This window comes from Musca vetustissima, unplaced genomic scaffold (genome assembly GCF_032173495.1).
Source record: "Musca vetustissima isolate MV318-11 ecotype Yass unplaced genomic scaffold, APGP_CSIRO_Mvet_v1 utg898883, whole genome shotgun sequence".
In the NCBI taxonomy this organism is placed as follows: domain Eukaryota; kingdom Metazoa; phylum Arthropoda; class Insecta; order Diptera; family Muscidae; genus Musca; species Musca vetustissima.
This window is the reverse complement of record NW_026879238.1, coordinates 1-21,034: the sequence shown is the minus strand read 5'-3', so window position 1 is coordinate 21,034 and position 21,034 is coordinate 1. Positions and strand designations below refer to the sequence as shown.

At 34.4% G+C, this 21,034-nt stretch overlaps 1 pseudogene; it reads right to left on the bottom strand.

Annotated features, from left to right (window-relative positions):
• Positions 1 to 19,005: 19,005 nt before the first annotated feature.
• Positions 19,006 to 19,686, bottom strand: LOC133324034 (mannosyl-oligosaccharide alpha-1,2-mannosidase IA-like; annotated as a pseudogene).
• Between the last annotated feature and the right edge of the window lie 1,348 nt (positions 19,687 to 21,034).

The following is a 21,034-nucleotide window of genomic DNA, read 5'->3' as shown; positions in this document are numbered from 1 at the left end:
ATATAATTTAAAAAGTCCTGACTTCGTCAAGAACCTAGAAAAAATATAATTTAAAAAGTCCGGGCTTTGTCAGGAACCTAGAAAAAATATAATTTAAAAAGTCCAGACTTTGTCAGGAACCTAGAAAAAATATAATTTAAAAAGTCCGGACTTTGTCAGGAACCTAGAAAAAATATAATTTAAAAAGTCCAGGAACCTAGATAAAATATAATTTAAAATGTCCAGACTTTGTCAGGAACCTAGAAAAAATATAATTTAAAAAGTCCACACTTTGTCAGGAACCTAGAAAAAAATATAATGTAAAAATCCACGCCATGGATCCTTAAAAACTAGTCTTTAAAAATTATGGATCCTTAAAAAATAGTCTTTAGAAATCCACGCCTTATTATGGATCCTTAAAAAATAGTCTTTAAAAATCCACGCCTTATTATGGATCCTTAAAAAATAGTCTTTAAAAATCCACGCCTTATTATGGATCCTTAAAAAATAGTCTTTAAAAATCCACGCCTTATTATGGATCCTTAAAAAAATAGTCTTCAAAAATCCACGCCTTATTATGGATCCTTAAAAAATAGTCTTTAAAAATCCACGCCTTATTATGGATCCTTAAAAAAATAGTCTTCAAAAATCCACGCCTTATTATGGATCCTTAAAAAATAGTCTTTAAAAATCCACGCCTTATTATGGATCCTTAAAAAATAGTCTTTAAAAATCCACACCTTATTATGGATCCTTAAAAAATAGTCTTTAAAAATCCACACCTTATTATGGATCCTTAAAAAAATAGTCTTTAAAAATCCACACCTTATTATGGATCCTTAAAAAATAGTCTTTAAAACTCCACGCCTTATTATGGATCCTTAAAAAAACAGTCTTCAAAAATCCACGCCTTATTATGGATCCTTAAAAAATAGTCTTTAAAAATCCACACCTTATTATGGATCCTTAAAAAATAGTCTTTAAAAATCCACACCTTATTATGGATCCTTAAAAAAATAGTCTTTAAAAATCCACGACTTATTATGGATCCTTAAAAAATTGTCTTTAAAAATCCACACCTTATTATGGATCCTTAAAAACTAGTCTTTAAAAATCCACGCCTTATTATGGATCCTTAAAAAATAGTCTTTAAAAATCCACGCCTTATTATGGATCCTTAAAAAATAGTCTTTAAAAATCCACGCCTTATTATGGATCCTTAAAAAATAGTCTTTAAAAATCCACGCCTTAAATAGGACCCTTAAGAAATAGTCTTTAAAAATCCACGTCTTATCAGGGACCCTTAAGAAATATTCTGTAAAAATTAAAGCCTTACTTTAAATATTACTTTTAATATTTACCTTTAAAATGTTCGTTAAAAAATCCACTCCTTGGTAGGTACCCTTAAAATATTCTTTAAAAAAGAATAGGGACCTTGAATATTCCTAGTAGAGACGACTGGAACGGACGTAACCCTCCTCTGGACGGTCTGGCCTTCTATACAAACGGATGCAAGATGGAAGAAGATACAATGGCCTGCGTCTACTGTTAAAGGCTAGGCCTTGAGTTAACTTACAAGCTGTAGTGTTTTCCGAGCTGAAATTTTCGCAATTTGGAAGGCAGCGGAATTCTGGATGCAGAGGTCGTTGTACCGTTGACTATCTTCGTGGATAGTCAAGCGGCTCTTAAAGCCATCAAATCTTGTTATATTAAATCTGAGGCCTTCCTCAAGTCTAGAGCAGCTTTGGAAGAACTTACTTACAGCTATCGGCTGTAATGAGTACCAGGACACCGTCACATCTTGGTTAATGAAAGAGCAGACGAATTAGCTAAACGAGGATCTCAATCTAGCAATTGTTGACTCAATCAAATCACCCATATGTCATCTTTACCGGAACTTTGGGGCGTTCTTCTACGAAAGAGCCTATAAACGTTGGCACAACGAACCTAGGTGCAATGTGTTAAGATCCATTTTCCTCATATTCCACCGAGTCTTAGCTTCTTCTCAACAATTGAACCTGATCTAATCTACAGCATAATTAGAAACCTAAAGTGGTTGGGAAAGTGCAACCTTGACACGTAATATATCTTCTGTCCGATCTCTATAGCCATCACAATGGACCTGACGGGCTCAGATTGCTTCAACCACATAAGTGACTGCACATTCCCAAACCTAACCTAGGGGACTTGAAAAAATCCACACAAAAAACAAAAATTGTAAAAATCCACGGCTTTTTATGGACCCTTGAAATATGCTTAAAAATCGACATTTTGTTTTAAAAAATCGACGAAAAAATTTTATAAGAATTCCGAAAATGTTTTTAGAATATTCTGACCTTCTATACACCGTTTAATATGATTTTTCAATAATACCTGGAAAAGGGGTTCGAAAAGACCACTTTCAGAGAGTCGACTGAGGGTTAACGTATATGACAAAAATATTTCTCACATATAGAGCTGTCTTCTATTTTAGCCCCTCTATCACAATTTCTTTTACATTTTCTGATAATTATTGTTGGTGTTGTACAGTGAAATTAGAAAACTTCTCAGAAAGTCCATTATAACAAAAAATAAAACTTGTCTCACCAATATATGCAAGCAGTTCTCACGAGTCATGTCTCCTATCTCGAACATCAAGACTTTTAGCGGACCAAAAACTGTTATCTAAACAAGGTTTATTATTTAATTTTTATACAACAACGGCAAGCTGTGGAACACTGTATTTTTGTGGCTCTTATATACAGAACCCAAGGTATCAGAATTTATTTGTTTCTTCGACAATCACAAAAATACATAAAAGTTTTTACATTGCAAATTTTCTTTAATTTTGAATACACATAATGACATTCTTACGCATAATTGCAAAAAATAAAAGCACAGGTGTTCATCAATTTATCCGATATGTTATTTTGTTCCTTTATTACCTTTAGTTTTTCCGATTTTTAAAGCACGAAATTTTCCCATTCCCATGAAATCGTTTAACAATTATTGCTTATCAATATATTTTCTCAACCCAATTCGACACTGGATTTTCTCACAATTTTAATTGTGAATATATGGCAATTATCTATTTTAATTACAGCAAGACGGAGTTCCTTTGTCGCCCATTGAACGTATGCCTGTCTGTCGGTTTCGGTATAACCTAGTTTCCATCCAGACCTGCCCTGGAATGATGTGTGCGTATAAATGCCGCAGCAAATTAATACAATAATCAACGCCACACCAACAATAGCAACTGCCACTGGTGAGTAAGTGAGTAAATGCAGGCGGAACAACAATTTAATGAATGTCTGACGCCATAGACTGTGAATGTTTGCCATTACGATTGTGCACTTGCACAATCGAGAATCAATGAAATGAGAATGACTAAATTAAATGAATGCTTCGTGTTGGCAATTTATGTGATTTCTGGATAAGATTTGGGGATGGGAGAGGGAATCAAGAGAAAAGCAAAATGATGCTACTACAGTGTTGATAAGAATGTGGGTAATTATTATTCCCGTTATATCCTTGGAGGGGTATGAAAGCTTCTCTTCTATCTTATACAAATGTACAGTTCAATTCTTATTGGCCTTCAAATAGTTAAAGGATTGGCAACACTATTTAATACATATAAAAAGTAGGAAACAAAAATTGAAAAATGTATGTACTTGGGTTCTGGTATGGTAGCTACTCCTTCACATTCAAGTTTACCCCTGTTGGGAGCATAGGCCTTTCACACATTATCACAATCTTACTCGATTATTCTTTCTGTTCGTTTCATTAATCATTTCTTTAATTTTTTATTCCAGATAATGATGATTGGTCTGCTGTAGCCTGTTCTAGATTATGGGGCTGCCATCTATCGTTGTCTTGTAACAACGTCGGCTTGTATTATTCAGTGGTTTGGGTCTTTGTTTGTTTAATGATGTCATTTTCCACTGTGTGGCGCTATCTCCTGTCCTGTCAAAATCGACGCCGAGGTTGGTTATTAAAATATCGGTTTGTAGTGTGATATTTGATTTTTTCAGAGGTTTAACAGAAGTACCCCTAACGATCCTAATAAATAAATTTATTCTGGCATTCGATAAATTTCCGATTTCATACCACTTCCACTGAGTGTGGCGTCTCTACTTTTTCGACTCAAACTGTGATGGCGCTTCCCAGCGATAATCACATTTCAACATCTGTGTGTCAAGGAGAAAAAATAACTGCAACATTGCATTGTTGTACGTATGGTGGCAATATGTTGATTGGATGGTTACACACAACCAGCCAACCCATAAACCGTTGCAGTCATGCACTTATCTTTTCGTCTTCTGCCACATCTTTAGTTCTCTCTGTTCGGTTCTCTGGTGACAATGAAATTTAATTAAACATTAATTAGTTCCAGGCATCTGCGGCTTATATTATTTCTCTCTGGTTTGTCATTCAGAGCATGGTGGCGTGTGATGATGACAATTATATTTAATGGCTTTACATTTGACTGAATGCAAATGTCCCAATAAATGTGACGTTGAAAATATGGTCTCGAATGCGACAAGATTTTTATAGGTTGCTGATTTTTTTGTTTTTAAATGTTTACTTTTTATTTACATATAATTAATTTAAGAGGCATATTTGTCTTGGAGGTCGAAATGGAGCTGTTTGTGTTTGCAGCAAAATAATACAATTTTCATTTGCAGATTGCTAATGTTAAATATCTAAAATTGATGTTGAAATACCTAAATTAAAAGATAATTCTACCCCGTTGAAATGCTTCCATTTGAGGTATTTAAAGGGTCAAAGAAAATAGTATACGATTCGAAGTATTCGCTTAATTTCTTCAGAATTTTTCCCATTTCTAAGAGTACTAGTCTCCTTGAATCATTCTCATATGTATTATAGAACTTTGCAACAAGATTCGGAAAAATTCCCCATGGGAATGAAAGCTCTAGGCGAGTATATAGAGAATTCAGCAATACAAATTCGCTTTAGGCTAAGTGCTTGAAATATGGTGTGCAGATTTTTTTTGTTGATAACTATAAAAGAAACCAGTAAGGAAAGTAGTAAAGTCGGACTGGGCCGACTATATGATACCCTTTACCATTTTGGGGATATTCTACATATTTATCTTTACAGATGTCATCTTTTCGAAGGAACATTGACATGAAATTGGATGTACTTAAAAATGCGATCTTTATCTATAAGTAATCCGAATAACATCAATCCTTACACATGCCATTCTGCAATCTATTCCATACTTTTTAAATAGACTTTAAGCAAACTTTACGTATGCTATTTGGTATGCTTCACTGTTTAAAATGTAATATCAATGAAGCACATATTGATTATTTGGTTTACAATCAACATGAATAGGTCGAAATTATATATGGAGCTATCTTCCATATATAATTTCGAAAAGAAGAAAGAAACTTGCCAGAGATTAATTTATACTAATTTCAGTACGTTTTTCCAATCGGCCTAGCTATGGGTCTTTAGTACATCATTTACTTAATATCGGACGAAAGTATATATAGGAGCTATATGTAAATCTGAACCAATTTCAAGAAAACTTGACACACACAAGGTTATAGTAACTTCAGCACATTGTACAAAATTGTGTGCGGGTCGGCCAATCGTTAGTTCTTTAGTGAACAATTTACATTAAATCGGACGAAAATATATATTGGAGTTATATCTAAATCTGAACCGAAACTTAGCACACATCATTCTAGACTTAATTCAGTACGTTGTGTCAAATTTCATGGAAATCAGCACACGTCATTCTTGACCTAATTCAGTACTTTATGCCAAATTTCGTGCAAATCGAAAGATGTATAGGGACTTTGGTGCCCCATTTACCATAAATCGGAGGAAAATATATACGGGAGCTATATTTAAATCTGGACCGATTTTCGCGAAACTTAGCACACATCATTCTAGACTTAATTCAGTACGTTGTGCCAAATTTCATGGAAATCGAAAGATATGGAGGGACTTTGGTGCCCCATTTACCTTAAATCGGACGAAAATATATATGGGAGCTATATCTAAATTTGAACCTATTTTTCCCAATTTCAATAGGGTTCGTCCTTGGGCCAAATAAGCTATATTTAAATCTGGACCGATTTTCGCGAAACTTAGCACACATCATTCTAGACTTAATTCAGTACGTTGTGCCAAATTTCATGGAAATCGAAAGATATGGAGGGACTTTGGTGCCCCATTTACCTTAAATCGGACGAAAATATATATGGGAGCTATATCTAAATCTGAACCTATTTTTCCAATTTCAATAGAGTTCGTCCTTGGGCCAAATAAGTGACTTGTGCCAAATTTCATCCAAATCGGATTACAAATGCGACCTGTACTTTGTTTACAATTTAACATCTACAGACGGACGAACATGCATAAATCGACTCAGAAAGTGATTCTATGCATATTCTCAAAAGGAACCATGTGTTTATCTCGTTTCCGTTTGCCTGTTACAAACATATGCACAAAGACATAATACCCTGTACCACAGTGTGGTGAAGGGTATAAAAACTTCATAAATTTGTTTGCGGCTACAGCATGTTATACATATTTGGGATGACACGTCTTCAATCAAATCGAATGAGGAATAATTTTTTAAACCATATCCTCCTTCTACCTCGAGTCCTTGTGCGTATTTGATACACTTATTATTATGAACCGCATCATTACCCTTTGATAAGTTCCTAATATTGCATTTGACACGAATGCTCTATATGCTGTAAGTCAATTGCATAATAAATTATTTCCGGCAGTAACAACAAAAAACACGTCACAATAATTAGAAGCAATAAAGCAAAAAAATCTATGACAACAAACGGTATTCTACACTCGAAAAAATTAACAGCTTCGGTTAGTGAGTATTGAAAAAAATTTAATTAACAACTTTTTATTTGAGGAAAAACGTTTTGCGAAGAATTTGTGTATCCATTAAGAACAATTACTTCAGTTGACCTACCAGACCTTCTAGTATACACCCGCGAATTTGGTAGAGAATTTGGGAATTATTTAAAACCAAATACCGACTATAATTAAAATGTTAGTACCATTTGGTACCCATGTTCTCTTATGGTGCGTATTTCCAAAACTCCCTCCATATCTCAACACTACACACCAATCCTGACCGCAACTGAAATCAAGCTCTAATTTTGGTATCATTTATTGCAACTTATTTCTAAAAAACCTACTAGCATATACCCGCGAATTTGATAGCGAATATGGGAATTATTTAAAACCCAACGCCGAACATAATTAAAATTTTAGTACCATTAAGTACCCATGTTCTGTTACGTATTTCCAAAACTACATCCGTATCTCAACAATACACACCAATTCCGACCGCAACAGAAATCTAGCTCTATACTAAAATTGGTATCATTTATTACCCCGCTTTGTACACGCTTTGTATAGGTTCAACCAAATTATTATACATTTTTCACTAATTTCCAAAACCTCCCACATACCCAAATCTTAATTTTAAATATCAGAATTCTAGATCTATCGTTTCACCTAAATCCTAATTATATCAAATTTAGTACCATTTAGCACACATAAGCACGAATTTCCATTACTACCCACATCATGCAATCCAATGCAAATCTTATTACCCAATTTCAGAATTCCAGATCCATCGGTTCACTTTAAATCCAAATTTTACCAAATGTAGTGTCATTTAGTACACATTACCAGACATTTCCAAAAATTTCCTACATACTCCAATGCAACACCCTATTGGTTCACCAAAAATTCAAATGATACCAAATTTAGTACACATATAAGTTCCAAAACTACACACATACCACAATTCTACACTCTAAAAGTAATTTTAATTCGAAATGTAGGGATTTAAGCTCTATCGGATCACCGAAATCCAAATTGTATCGAATTTAGTACAATATACCACATAGAATAGAACTCTTGTTTCCCAATATAAGGATTCCAGTTCATACTAGATCTAGTACACATAAGTATGAATTTCCAAAACTATTTACACACCTCAATTCTACACTTCAACAGTAATCTTAATTCAAATATATAGTATTCCAGCTCTATCGATCCCATATTCCCAAAACTACCCACATACCTCAATTCTACACTCCAACAGATCTCATAATTTAAAATTTTTACTATTCGCGCTCTAAATCCAAATTGTGTCAAATTTAGTACCTATAAGTACAAAAATACATCCATACCCCCAATCCTCCACTCCAGCTCTATCGGTTCACCTAAATCCAAATTGTACCAAGTTTAGTACCATTTAGTATACATTATTAGAAATTTCCAAAACTAAAAAGCAACGTACCCCAACCCTACACCCCAAAAGTGATCCCAGCACCAAATTTCAGAATTCCAGCTCTGTTGGTTCAATCAAAATTCAACCTGTACCAAATACATATAGTACACATAAGTACGAATTTTCCAAACTACCAACATACCTACAACAATGCAGTTGTAATTTTATTCCCAAATTTTAGTGTTCCAGCTCTATCGGTTCACCTAAATCCAATTTATACCAAATTTAGTACAATTTAGTAGAAATTTCCAAACCCAATCCTACATAAAAGCAGTGATCTTTTTTAATAAATTTAGTGTTCCAGCTCTATCGCACTAAATTTAATGCATTTTAGCACTTTTCGGATACTTTTAGTCCGCAAAAGTGTTCGCTAAATGTGTGTTTAGTTTCGTGAAAATCGGTTCCAATTTAGATATAACTACCATATATAGCTTTGTCCCATTTGATGCAAATGGTGCACCACAATCCCTATATATCTTTCGATTTCTGCGAAATTTGCCATAGCGTACTGAATTGAGTCTAACATTATATCTGCTAAGCTTCGTAAAAATGGGTTCAAATATAGACATAGTTCACATATATATTTTCGTCAGATTTTAACTGAACTGCGTCTAGAATGACGTGTGTTAAATGTCGTGAAAATCGGTTCAGATTTAGAAATAGCTCCCATTTGTATTTTCGTTGGAATTTTGGTAAATGTTGCCCCGGTTGAAAAATTATAAAACACTAAACACCAGCCAGCAACTGCGTAGATCTCCGTAGTTCGGTGACTTAGCGCATCATCAGATGTGTCAACAAATGTTCACAACTTGTCTTTCTGACAATGTTATGACCTAATTTTTTTCCTTGAGTGTAACAAAGTCAGCACCTAAACAAACATAAACCATGGAAATTGTTTTCATAAGAAAACAAATTAACGAATCCGTTGTTCTTTCGCAGATAGTCACTGCACAACACAAATCATTTCACGAATATAGAGAACATAAAGAATTAATAATAAAAAAGACAAATAAAAACAAAACCCATGAAACTAGTTAAAAATAAGAATAATTATGGACTAATCGCCATAACGCAAGCAAGCTGGCAGTCAGGCACGCTATGATCGGGGGACGTATAAAATGTAACGCTCCAATGCGAGTTTTTGTAAAAAAAAGTTTCATTTCATTCATGCATTCACAACAAAGTGTAGAGGTTCAGTTTGGTGAGGGACTGCGGGGAAGCGAACTAATGGGTAGCAATGCATTTAGAAATGGTCAATGTACTGATTTTTTTATTTTTTTTTTTTCATGAAATGCATTTTCCGTTCAAATTAGCATAATAGATTAGAGTGCAAAGCAAAGCAAAACAAAAAAAAACAGATTATTGTAAAACTACTTGATGCTCATTGTCAAAGTCATTTGATACGATTCAATGCCTGCCTGGGTGGCTACCCCCTCAACACCCTCCGCTCTATACACCAGCCATTTAAAAATGAGAATTTTATTTTATCTGTTGGCAATTACTGTTTTAGTTGGTAAATCATTGTTGTTGGCAGTTAAAGTGTTTGCTGCAATGGTTATACCATCATAATCCTATTATACGTGTTGTATATTTGTTTTTAAAAATGATTTGACAGGTATAATTATCGAGACGGGGGAGAGACAGACAGTTTTATGACAATTAAATCGATCGTTAAGTGCAATGAACACAATTATAAATGATGTGTGATGAGAACTATAAAATGTCACCCCATAGCGTAAATATTTACAATAAAAAGCTAATATTTGTTGTTAGTCGTGATATAAGATAGTCATATAGTAATTAGTTATATGAGATTTTTCGATATCTATATATATGGGCAATATTGCCAATTTTTTAATATTCCATTTTCAAAAAATCAGCTTTTTTGTTTTTGTGGCACATCAATGATTTTTGGTACACATATAGAGAAAAATGTTCTGACTCCGAAACCGTTCGCGATCAAATTTTTGGTTGATGCGCGCAAAAGTTATCGGGGTTTTAATTTTGGGCATAAGAAAAAAATCTTAAAATTACGCCGTTTTTTATATTGACCAAAAACGTTGATATATATCTTCCTCCGTAAAATAAGAATATGAATATATTATAATAATCGGGAAAATGTTGCACATCTTCGCGAAATATGAGAAAAATAATAAAAATATAGGGGATTACGTCAATATTTTCATTATATTAATGACATACACACACCTAAAAAATAATTTAAAAATATCTACATAATCTAAACACCATGATGAATCAAATGATATCAAAATCACACAAGTCCGTGTAGCGGTTTGTAAATTACACCGACAACAAAACAAGATATTGAGGAAAAATATTTGTTTTTGGTTCGAAGAAATTATGTCATCATATTTATTTTTTAATTTTATACAAGAAATTCCAGAAAAAAAATGTTGGGGTTATTCTTCTATTTTACCCGAATTTCGCCGAAAAATTGACATATATAATAATAATCACTTTTTGTGTATAAGTATACGCCTTGCGGATTATATCAAGACCCTTCCGATAAATCTTAGAATTCTATAAATAGGAATAAATCTTAAAATAAAATAATATTATGAAATATACATTTTAAATTGCGTGTAAATCGCGTAATTCTCAAAATCAATTGATGCGCATGCGGTTTCTAGGAAGTACTGAAGTTTATCTTCCAATCCATATATATTTTGCGAAATTTCATTTGACGGCTAAGATGTGCCGCACGTTACATTGAAGTACCCAAAAAATCGTAAAACGCGAATAATTTCCGAAAACTCCATATGCCATTAACGCGCATCCGATTTCGGTGTGCACCCTAAAAAAATACATCGATCTATACAATTTCAATGTGGTCCATTAAGAACCATGGATGTGCCAGCAAAATCTATTTTTGAGATAAATTGCGTACATCTCTCTTTCGGCTGAAGTTTTTAAAGTTCTCTTTTCGAAAAAGATCAAAATCCGTATGAGGTCATTTATTGAAGCGGAAATGATACACAGAAAACGCAAATAAATCCGCGATATTTTCAAATAATTTTTTTGCCAAATTTCGTGTTTTTGGAAGGCCAGTTCCCGCCGTTCTAGTAGATGGATTTTCACGAAGAACATTTTATATCATCCGAAACGTAAAAAACCTTATTGATCGCGGGTACCCATATCATTCAGTTGACAGATCTAAAAATTTGGCCCGAAAAATAGGTTTTTTAGAAATTTGATCGCACAAAATTCGCACCTTCGGATGAGTATTACTCTGAAGCTGTGCATACAACATACACAAAATACATATCAAATTACGCAGATTCGCGACAACAATAATCTTATAATCGATTTTTATAAACTCCTGTTTGTGTATTAAAGCTAGAAGTAAAATTAAAAAAACACTCAAAATCGAGCTTCAAAATATCAGCATCATTTAAAGGTAGATGCAGTGAAAATTTTGAAAAATGATACATAAGGGGCGTAGTCCCCATTTTGTTGGCTTCTAGTTTTATTTTGACACGAAGACCGTGCAATGAGTGGCTTAGTCACAAATCGATAGAGAACATAAAAAAACTGGTTCGCCTCAACGTGTTTTTACACATTTTTTTACATTAAAGTAGACACAGCTTCCACCAAAATAAAGTTTGGAGGTCGATATCATGAGCAGTTTGCAACGACAGATCAATTAACATAAAACTATTCACTTTCTTTCATATACTTAAGTAATTCCCGAGTTATAAAGGGGTGAACCTCCGCTTCAGCTATGTTAAAAAATTGGCAATATTGCCCATATATATATTTTACAGCTGCATTTATTAATTCTTTGAAGTTGTAATTTTATAATAATATAAGACATTGAAAAGTTTTTATAACATGTACGTGAAGATAAATTGTCTTTGAATATGGCGGTAATTTTCAAATTTGCCCACTATCACCCAGGTCTCCCACAAAAAAATCGAGAAAAAAAGAATCAGAAATTCTTTTTGAAAATTATGGATATATATTCTGAAAGTGCTCCCCCAGGACTTTCGAAAGAATTCTAACGTATTCTGCAGAAAAGCTGAATCGGGGGTAAACATCGCATTTAATTAGGCATATGGCCCTTAAACGTGAATCCAGACAAAATGAAAATATGTCTTCACTACCAAAAACAAACAAAAAAACAGTAAGGAAAGTGGTAAAGTCGGGCGGAGCCGACTATATGATACCCTTCATCACTTTGAGTATATTCAACAGATGAATCCTTATTAACGTCGCATTTTTGAAGGACCATTAACATGAAAATGGATCAACTAAAATATCCGATCTTCATTTAACTGAGAACCGACATAAATCAATCATGACATGACATGTCATTCTACAAGTTATGCTAATTTTTTCATGTGGACCTCATATGTGAATAGATTTATAGCAAATCTCAATCGGACACCCATTGATTATTTGGAGCCCAATTAACATGAAGTCTGTCGGATATATATAAGCTATGTCTGCATTTATACAAAACGCAATCTGACAAAACATTAGGAGATTGTTGCCCAATTTACATGAAATCGGCTGAAAGTATATATCGTAGCTATATCAAATCTGAACCGATTTCAACGATTAAGTTTATACTAACTTCAGTACGTGTTGTGCATATCGGCCATATTTTTGGATGCTTGATGCGTCATTTAAATCTGAACCGATTTCAACGAAACTTGCCACGCGTTAGGCTATACTGACTTCAGTATGATGTTCAAAATGTAATACCTATCGCCCATATTTTGGGTCTTTGGTTAATTATTATTGAATTTGAATCGGACGAAAATATATACAGGGTTTCCCATATTCGACGGACCCATCTGGCAACGTCATAACATTTGACAGAGATGTCACATCGCTTAATGACATACCGCGTTTGAAGCGTCAGTCCAAGCAGATTTTTACCATGAACCAATACACGTCACGCGAGCGCTCTGAAATAGTTGAAATTTACATTCAACAGAAGAAGTCAATTGTGAAAACTCAACGTGCTTTTAAAACATTAAAAAATGTGAGAACTGCGCCTTCTAAGAACACCATTAAGCGTTTATACGAAAAATTTTCGACTGGTAGGGCACTTTCTAATCCGAAGAGGCCATATAAAAGTCGACCAAGACGATCGGCCGAGAATATCGCTGCCGTACGAGCCAGTGTTGAGAGGTCCCCAAGAACATCCCAAAAACGCCGTTCTGCATTAAATTTGGTACAATGGGCAGACGTTGGATAGTTGGTGCACATTGGAATACAATTATTTGTATTAAATTTAATTTTTTTCACATTTGTATCAAGGAGGTAACAGGAGAATTTGTTGCCCTATAGATCCCATATTCGAATTTGATTTAGATTTGGCAAGAATAAAAGGATGTGCACGATGTCCATAATTCAAATCAGATACTCTATTTGCTTCATATGATATTTAATGAAACCGATTTGGTCCAAAGAAACTTGGGGTCTAAAACCGATATTTTATTGAGGCACATATTTGCCCAACATAGTGTATCCATATACCCGCATTAGGGATATAACTGGTATTAAAACGGCAGAACTTTGTATAAAAAAAGGGGTATGGATCGAAGCCAAAACATGTGCAAAACAGAAAATTTCAGATACTCAGATTGGAAAAATTGGGCCAGGATCTTAAACATAATGAAACGTCTAAATTGAAAATTTTCTGCAATAAATTTGTACTTGGTCAGGAACCCGACAAATTATACACTTGAGTGTATAAAATGGTCAAAACCTTTATTATGAAGAAAATAGAGCAGTAGTGGAGTCTGGGGCACATTCGGCACTATCTCAGTACTTATTCAACAGATATAAAAACACAGCGTAATGAATTAGGTCTAGAGTGATGTGTGTTAAGTTTCGTGAAAATCGGATCAGATTTAGATATAGCTCCCATATATATTTTCGTCCGATTTAATGTAAATGATGCACCAAAGTCCCTATATAAATTTCGGTTTGCAGGAAAATTGGTACAGCGTAATTAATTAGGTCTAGAATGATGTGTGTTAAGTTTCATGAAAATCGGTTCAGATTTAGGTATAGCTCCCATATATAGTTTTGTCCGATTTTAAGTAAATGGTGCACTAAAGACCCATAGCTAGACCAATTGACACAAACGCCTGAAATTAATATAAATTAAGCTTTGACATGTTTCTCTGAACCGATGTCAAGGTTCAGAGTTAGATATAGAGCATTGCTTCCATATATAATTTCGACGGATTCATGTTCATTGTACACCAAATAATCAATGGATTGATATTACACTTTTAAACAATGAAGCATACCAAATATCGGGTGTAGTCTGCTTTAAATCTGTTTACAAAATTTAGAATAGGTGACAGAATGGCATGTGTTGGGATTGATGTTAGTCGGTTTACTTATAGATTAGGATCGCATATTGAAGTTCGTTCAATTTCGTTCAATTTCATGTCAATGTTCCTCCGAAAAGGCGACGTCTATTAGGATACATAGGATATACCCAAAGTGGTGAAGGGTTATCATATAGTCGGCCTAGTCCGACATTACTACTTTCCTTACTGATTTTCTATCGCATAGAAGCACGTTTGGTCTTATATATGTAATTCCGAACCATATTAAAGTTTTATTTTTAAAGACAAACCCAAAAATCTTTTATAGGAAATAATATAGAGCCTTCTGTATATTGCCGAATGTACGCCACTTTAAAATGCAGAATCTACCCCAAAGGTACTTTCTTTAGTTTTTTTTTTTTTTTTTTTTTTTCAACCCAAGGTGCAATATTCGTTTATGTGCAACATTTTAAAAATCTATTTTAAATGTTGCTATGCCTATCATGATTTCAATTAAAAATTATGTTAAAAAATCGAAGAAATATGAAAACATCCATCAATACGACAACTACATCTCATTTTGAACACACTAAAAATTGTAAAAACTTATACCGCCGGCTTATAAGTAACAAGTTCACCAGCTACACCAAATGTCAACTAACAAAAAAAAAACGCCTGTATTCTAACCTCAAAACGATGACACCATCTAAAACCTTATCAAGTTTATTAATATATACATCAAAAGCAAACAAACAAAAAATCAAATTTAAATTGCACCACTAAACAAATGAGGTTTGTGTGTGGTTTCAAAAATATTTAAACATTTTTTTAATTATAACAGCATGCGAAGCGATTATACATATTGAGATTTTATTGGTTAGATTTCGTTGAGATGTTTAAGCTATTTAACATTTGTTTGTTGTTGTGATAATTCTGCGGTATTCAGAAACAGATTGACCCAGTTTCGCCAGCTGAAATGTGAGAATGAAGAATAGAACTACAAAACAAAAAACAACAAAATTCACATCATTAGACGTTAACGCCAGTCACTCAAATTTTTATAAGCTGTGATTTGGAATTCTATATAGAAAGAAACATACACACACACGCTGGTGACGTTAACTATTGTGATGACGTTGAATGAAACAAAAAAGAAACATGATTATTAAACAACAACATCAACGTTCATGAAATGCTAATAATTTCAAATTTGTGATTGTGTGTTTGTTTTATTTTAGTTTCCAGGGAGGAGAATTCTAATTGGGAAATTACATTAGGAACTTGTTGTCAATCAGATGTTTTTTTGATGAAATGCATTTTTTATGTACCTTCATTGACAAAACAAATGTAGATAACACTGTGGAACACCCCAAAACAAAAATACCGGCGAACAAAACACAATTAATTATGAAATGATAGAGGGCCTACAAGTAGAAAACACATGTATCGGTACTTTTGAAAGATTTCCCAGCTTTGATGTTGATTTTAATATTTAAGATTTGTATGTTCTGAGAGTAACATTTTAGGTAGAACATTTTTTGGAATATTTTTTAATTTTTGACCTGCTTCAGAAAAAAGTGGCCTAAATCATCCGTTCAATGAGTCTATTGTTTTTGATTCCAAGGATTACAATAAATCCATAGCTGAATATTTGAATTGGTATATTATTAAAAACGCCTATACCCGAATATTTAATTATTAAAACCACTAACCGGGATTGGAATTGACAATGAAGAAAATGTTCATGTTTTTACAAAGGCCCATTAAAGCAGTTCCCTAACCTTAATGTAATGTTCTTAATGTAATTTTGCTTCCGGAATTCTGGATGGGTAACTTATTTGCAGAAAATGTGCAATGTATATCCATGTTTTTGCATAGCTTCCATTTAAAAGCCCCGTTTTTTTAATTATTTTTTTCTTTTGGTTTCGAGATTTTCGAAGATAATTTTCAATGGCGCTTCACATTTTAGCATAAGCCCTAAGTAAAGGTTCGGCAGGGGGTCAACAAAAAGATGCGGCTCACTAAAATGAACTCAATACAGCGATTGGCTTCGATTCCGACAACCGGATCGATAAGAAGCACATCACAGGAAGCCTTGAATGCGATCTTGAATCTCCAATCACGGGACACTCTGATTAAATACCATGCTACAAGATGTGCTCCGAGAAACGGATGCCTGGAGGACCCTAAACTATGGTCACGCTAGTATCCTCAAAAAGTAGAATTACTTACATTAGTGATTATCTTCCCTATCATAGAAATTTTAACGACAACAGAGTAGATTTTCCTAGTAGGGAATCCTGGACTAGTGGATCCTTACCTCTGCCAGGTCTGTCATTTTTCACAGAGAGGTCACATATGGAGGAAGTCACTGGTGCAGGCGTTTATATATATATATCGATAGTCAGACGGCCCTCTAGGCTTTTAAGTCGTGCACTATGAACTCAAAAGCAGTTCATGATTGCAAGGCTGCTCTCCATGATATACGACGGATAGTTAATTTATGTTGGCAACATAGAAAGGAATGAGATAGCCGACGAGCTTGCTCGAGGCGGTTCACAGTCGTCCAATCTTCCGATTGAAAGATCTATGCAACCACCCATTGGCTCAACAGATGGTCAAGATAACCTCTTTGCAGAATCTCGAAAGCTATCTGGGCTGAATTCTCTGGCGGAAAACATTTTTTCCTGTAGTCACATAATAAGATAGAGATCAAAATCATTGTGTGGATAACAGGTTACTGCAAGATTAGATCCCTCACATCGAAATGGGACTCCAACGGAGAGCATTACTGTCGTCTATGTGAGGACGAAGAGTAGCTAGAAACAATTGAAGATATCCTCTGTATATGTCTATTGCTGAATGGCAGAAGACACAAACAGTCTGAAAGATATGAATATCCAAAATAAACCTCAATCCTATCCTAGGTTTTGTCAAAAATCTGGCATGGCTGAAATAACCATCTTCTAGGCTCGCCTACTATTTCTTCCTCTTTCTTTCGAGGTATCAAGGATGATCACAATGGGCAATTGTCTCTGAATAAAAGGTTGTAATTAACAACCGTACATCCCTAACCTAACCTAATCTTATCTACGTAAAGGTTCAGTACCACACTTTATGTATTTAGATTTTTCAATCGAAGAGTCTGTAATTTGTCATGTGAGTTATTTAAGGGATAAAAAGATGTCCGCAAGAAATAGACATTTCAAATAATCGCCATATAAAGGTTCGCCACCATTTCGATGTGATGAAAGCCCAAGCCAAATTTTTCAATATGTATGTCTGTAAGTTTGTACTTTGTGTATTCACAAAGAGATGACAACTATCCGGAACGTTGGCCATTTCTTTCAACGCCATACATTGAATATTGCATTACCAGATGGTCATAAGAAGGGTTCGTTCTCGAACGCTTAAGTTGAAAAGACTTTTTGAAAAACAAACATCTCTGTGCTTCAAAACATACGTATAGGAACCGAGGATCGGATTCGTCATATAAATATGTTTTGAAGCGCAGAGATTGCAGTTTTTCAAAAATGCTTTCCAACAATCCACACGAGTTTTTTTTTTTTTTTTTTTTGATCCAGTTAGCAAGTCCCTCCACTAGAAATTATAAATATATGTCAATTTTCTCGGGTAGCCCCCATATAAGTGTACCCGCAATTTTCGGTATTTGGGAATATTGAGCTCGTAATTTGAATTCTCTGTAATTTGATATTTCGTAGTCGTATATGGTAGCAGCCAAATATCGGTCCCTTGTAGGGGTTGTCCCTATATGACTTCTTTTAATTTTTGTTGTTCGATTTCTAGGATTTTGTTTCTATGTGAAAATCAATATAACTTTATTTTGTTTCTTTTAAATCCACTACAAAATTTCCGTTGACTGCAAAAATTTAATAATTAAACTTTATTTTCTTTCTAAATTGCTATTAACGTTTCAATATTTCCAACGATAATAATTTGCTACCCCTTTTTTCCTCCGAATATTATCCTCAGTCACGCAATGTTTTAATATACCCGTATATGTGTTAGCTCATCACTTGTTAGTTTTTCAAAAGGTATAAAAATTAATTAACTGTTATTTGTTGCTATAGGAAAATTATTAGGTTATAAAAATATACGTATGAAAATATCGATCGGATGGGCGGACTGATGGTCTGATTATAGATTCTATTTCATTGATAGGTAAAAATTATTATAAAACCATCCAATTTGTTGGAATAGAAAATCATAGAGTTACAAATATATTCCCATGGATTTCGCATAAGCGAATCGTTTTCATTTGAAAAACAGCATAAAACTATCCAAAAATTATTTTTCAAAATTTCTGGATTATATGCAATAGCATCTAACGCCCTTTACCAAGTTTTATACAGAAATTTTCCACACAAACACACCTTCTACAAGGTTTGCCTTCGAAAAAAAAAACTACAACAGAACTATATAAGTCATCATCTGTTTTCGCGTATTTTTTCCTTTACTTACCTCTTTAACTTTTTGACGTTTCTCCTCCACACTGGCATCGCTATCGGCATGACCTCCCAATGGCATTTGTAAATTAACATTTCCCAAAGGTAGGTTGTTATTGTCTAAAACGGCAGCAATGTCGTCATTGTTGTTATTGTTACTGTTACGACTTTTCTTTGACTGGCCATTGACAGGAGGGGCAGCACCCTGTTCGTCACCACCACCTCCCGCACCTGGTGCTGTATCATCAAATTGCTGGGGTGAACCATCATCACCCGCATCTTCACTATTATCCATTGCATTGTCTTTTTGTAATTGCGGCTTGTCCATTATTTCGCCCAGTTCCTCTTTGATTTTGGCCTGTAGCTTTTGGCGGTCATTCATAAAATGTGGGTCTTGGTCTTTGGGGGCATGTTTAGCCAAGGGTGGTGCCGGTATGAAAATTTCAGGACCGGCTTTTGAAATTGTTTGTAGACACGCAGCACGCGATCACCACCAAAATTGTCGGGCAGCAGAAATATGCCACCGAAACAAAGAAAACACAAAGTGGCCAATACCAAGCCGATGAGACATTTCTCACGATTGTGGAAATTGGATTTACGTCCTATGGGTCCAATGCGATACATTATAAAAGCCTAGGGGGTATTTATTGAATGTACCCTTTTTTGGTTTAATTATTTTGTGTTTTTATTATTGTTGTTGCTTAATTTTTTGCAAACGCAGGCGTAAAACGTCGTGAAATGTCAATAAATCGAAGGTGTTTCTTCTTTATGATTTTCTCAGCTGTTTGTTGTTGATGATGAAGGCAATGACAGTGGCAGTCGAGACAAAACGCACCATGCGCAGATACAAACAAACCACACAGTTTAGCACAGACGAACGAGTGTCTACGCCAAATAATAACAACAACGATGACGGCAAACCAAGGCAGTGGCAGCGCAGCAGCAGCAGCAAAGTAAAACACAAGCTATTGCCGAAAAAATACCGGTAAGATGGGTAGGCGGCGGCAGCAATGCAAAAATTAAGAAGAACAGACACAATTTATTTTGTAGCACTTTTTGTTGTTGTTACTGCTATACTTTTTTTCTTATATTTTTGGCAAATTAACAATTTGCATTGTTAGCACAATTAAATATTATTGCAATATTTATTCTTATTTTTATCGCACACACAAATCTGACGGTACCTGGAATCAGAGAGCACAACTTTCTTTTTGGAATATTTACATAGAATTAATTCTTTTTTTCACTTCTTTCTTCTCTTTTTTATTTAATTCTTTAAATTTTCTTTCTTCTTGTCAGAGACACAAACGTTTTAGCGAAAACCACCGGCCGTACGTACCGTCAGCAGACAATGAAGGCGGGATACTGTCACGTTGACATCCACATAAATTATTTGTTCAACAACCAAAAAAAAGAGTATACTCCGAAAACATATATTACACTACGATTGCTCCCCCGTACTCACAGACTCGCACGGCAAACAAAAACAAACCCCAACAGTATTAGGCAAAACCTAAATGGAGCAGGCAACAACAAACATTAACCAAACACCAGCAACCACTGACAAAACACACCAGAGCACCGTAGCAAGAGCGGCAGCATTAACAATAATTGTTGTTGTTATTGTTTTTATGTAACAAAAACACCCAAAAGAGAAACAAAACAATAATGTTGTCAGCAGAGTACACAATACGGCACGATTTTCTTTTAATTACATGTGTACTCTTTTCAATTTGTTGTTACTGTTGTTGTTGTTGTTGGGAAATTTGTTACTAACAAACCGTTAAATTATCTACTCTCTATACCGTCGAGAGAAAGAGAGTTATTAATGTTTAATTTTGCAATCATTTAACACAACACAATTTTTGTTTATATTTAGCTTTCAACTGTATGTATGGAATGCTCCACCGCCTTCAAATTGGAAAAAAACACTTGTGTATATCCAAACAAACAACAGCAGACAGCACTTTCTTCTTTCTTTGTTATTA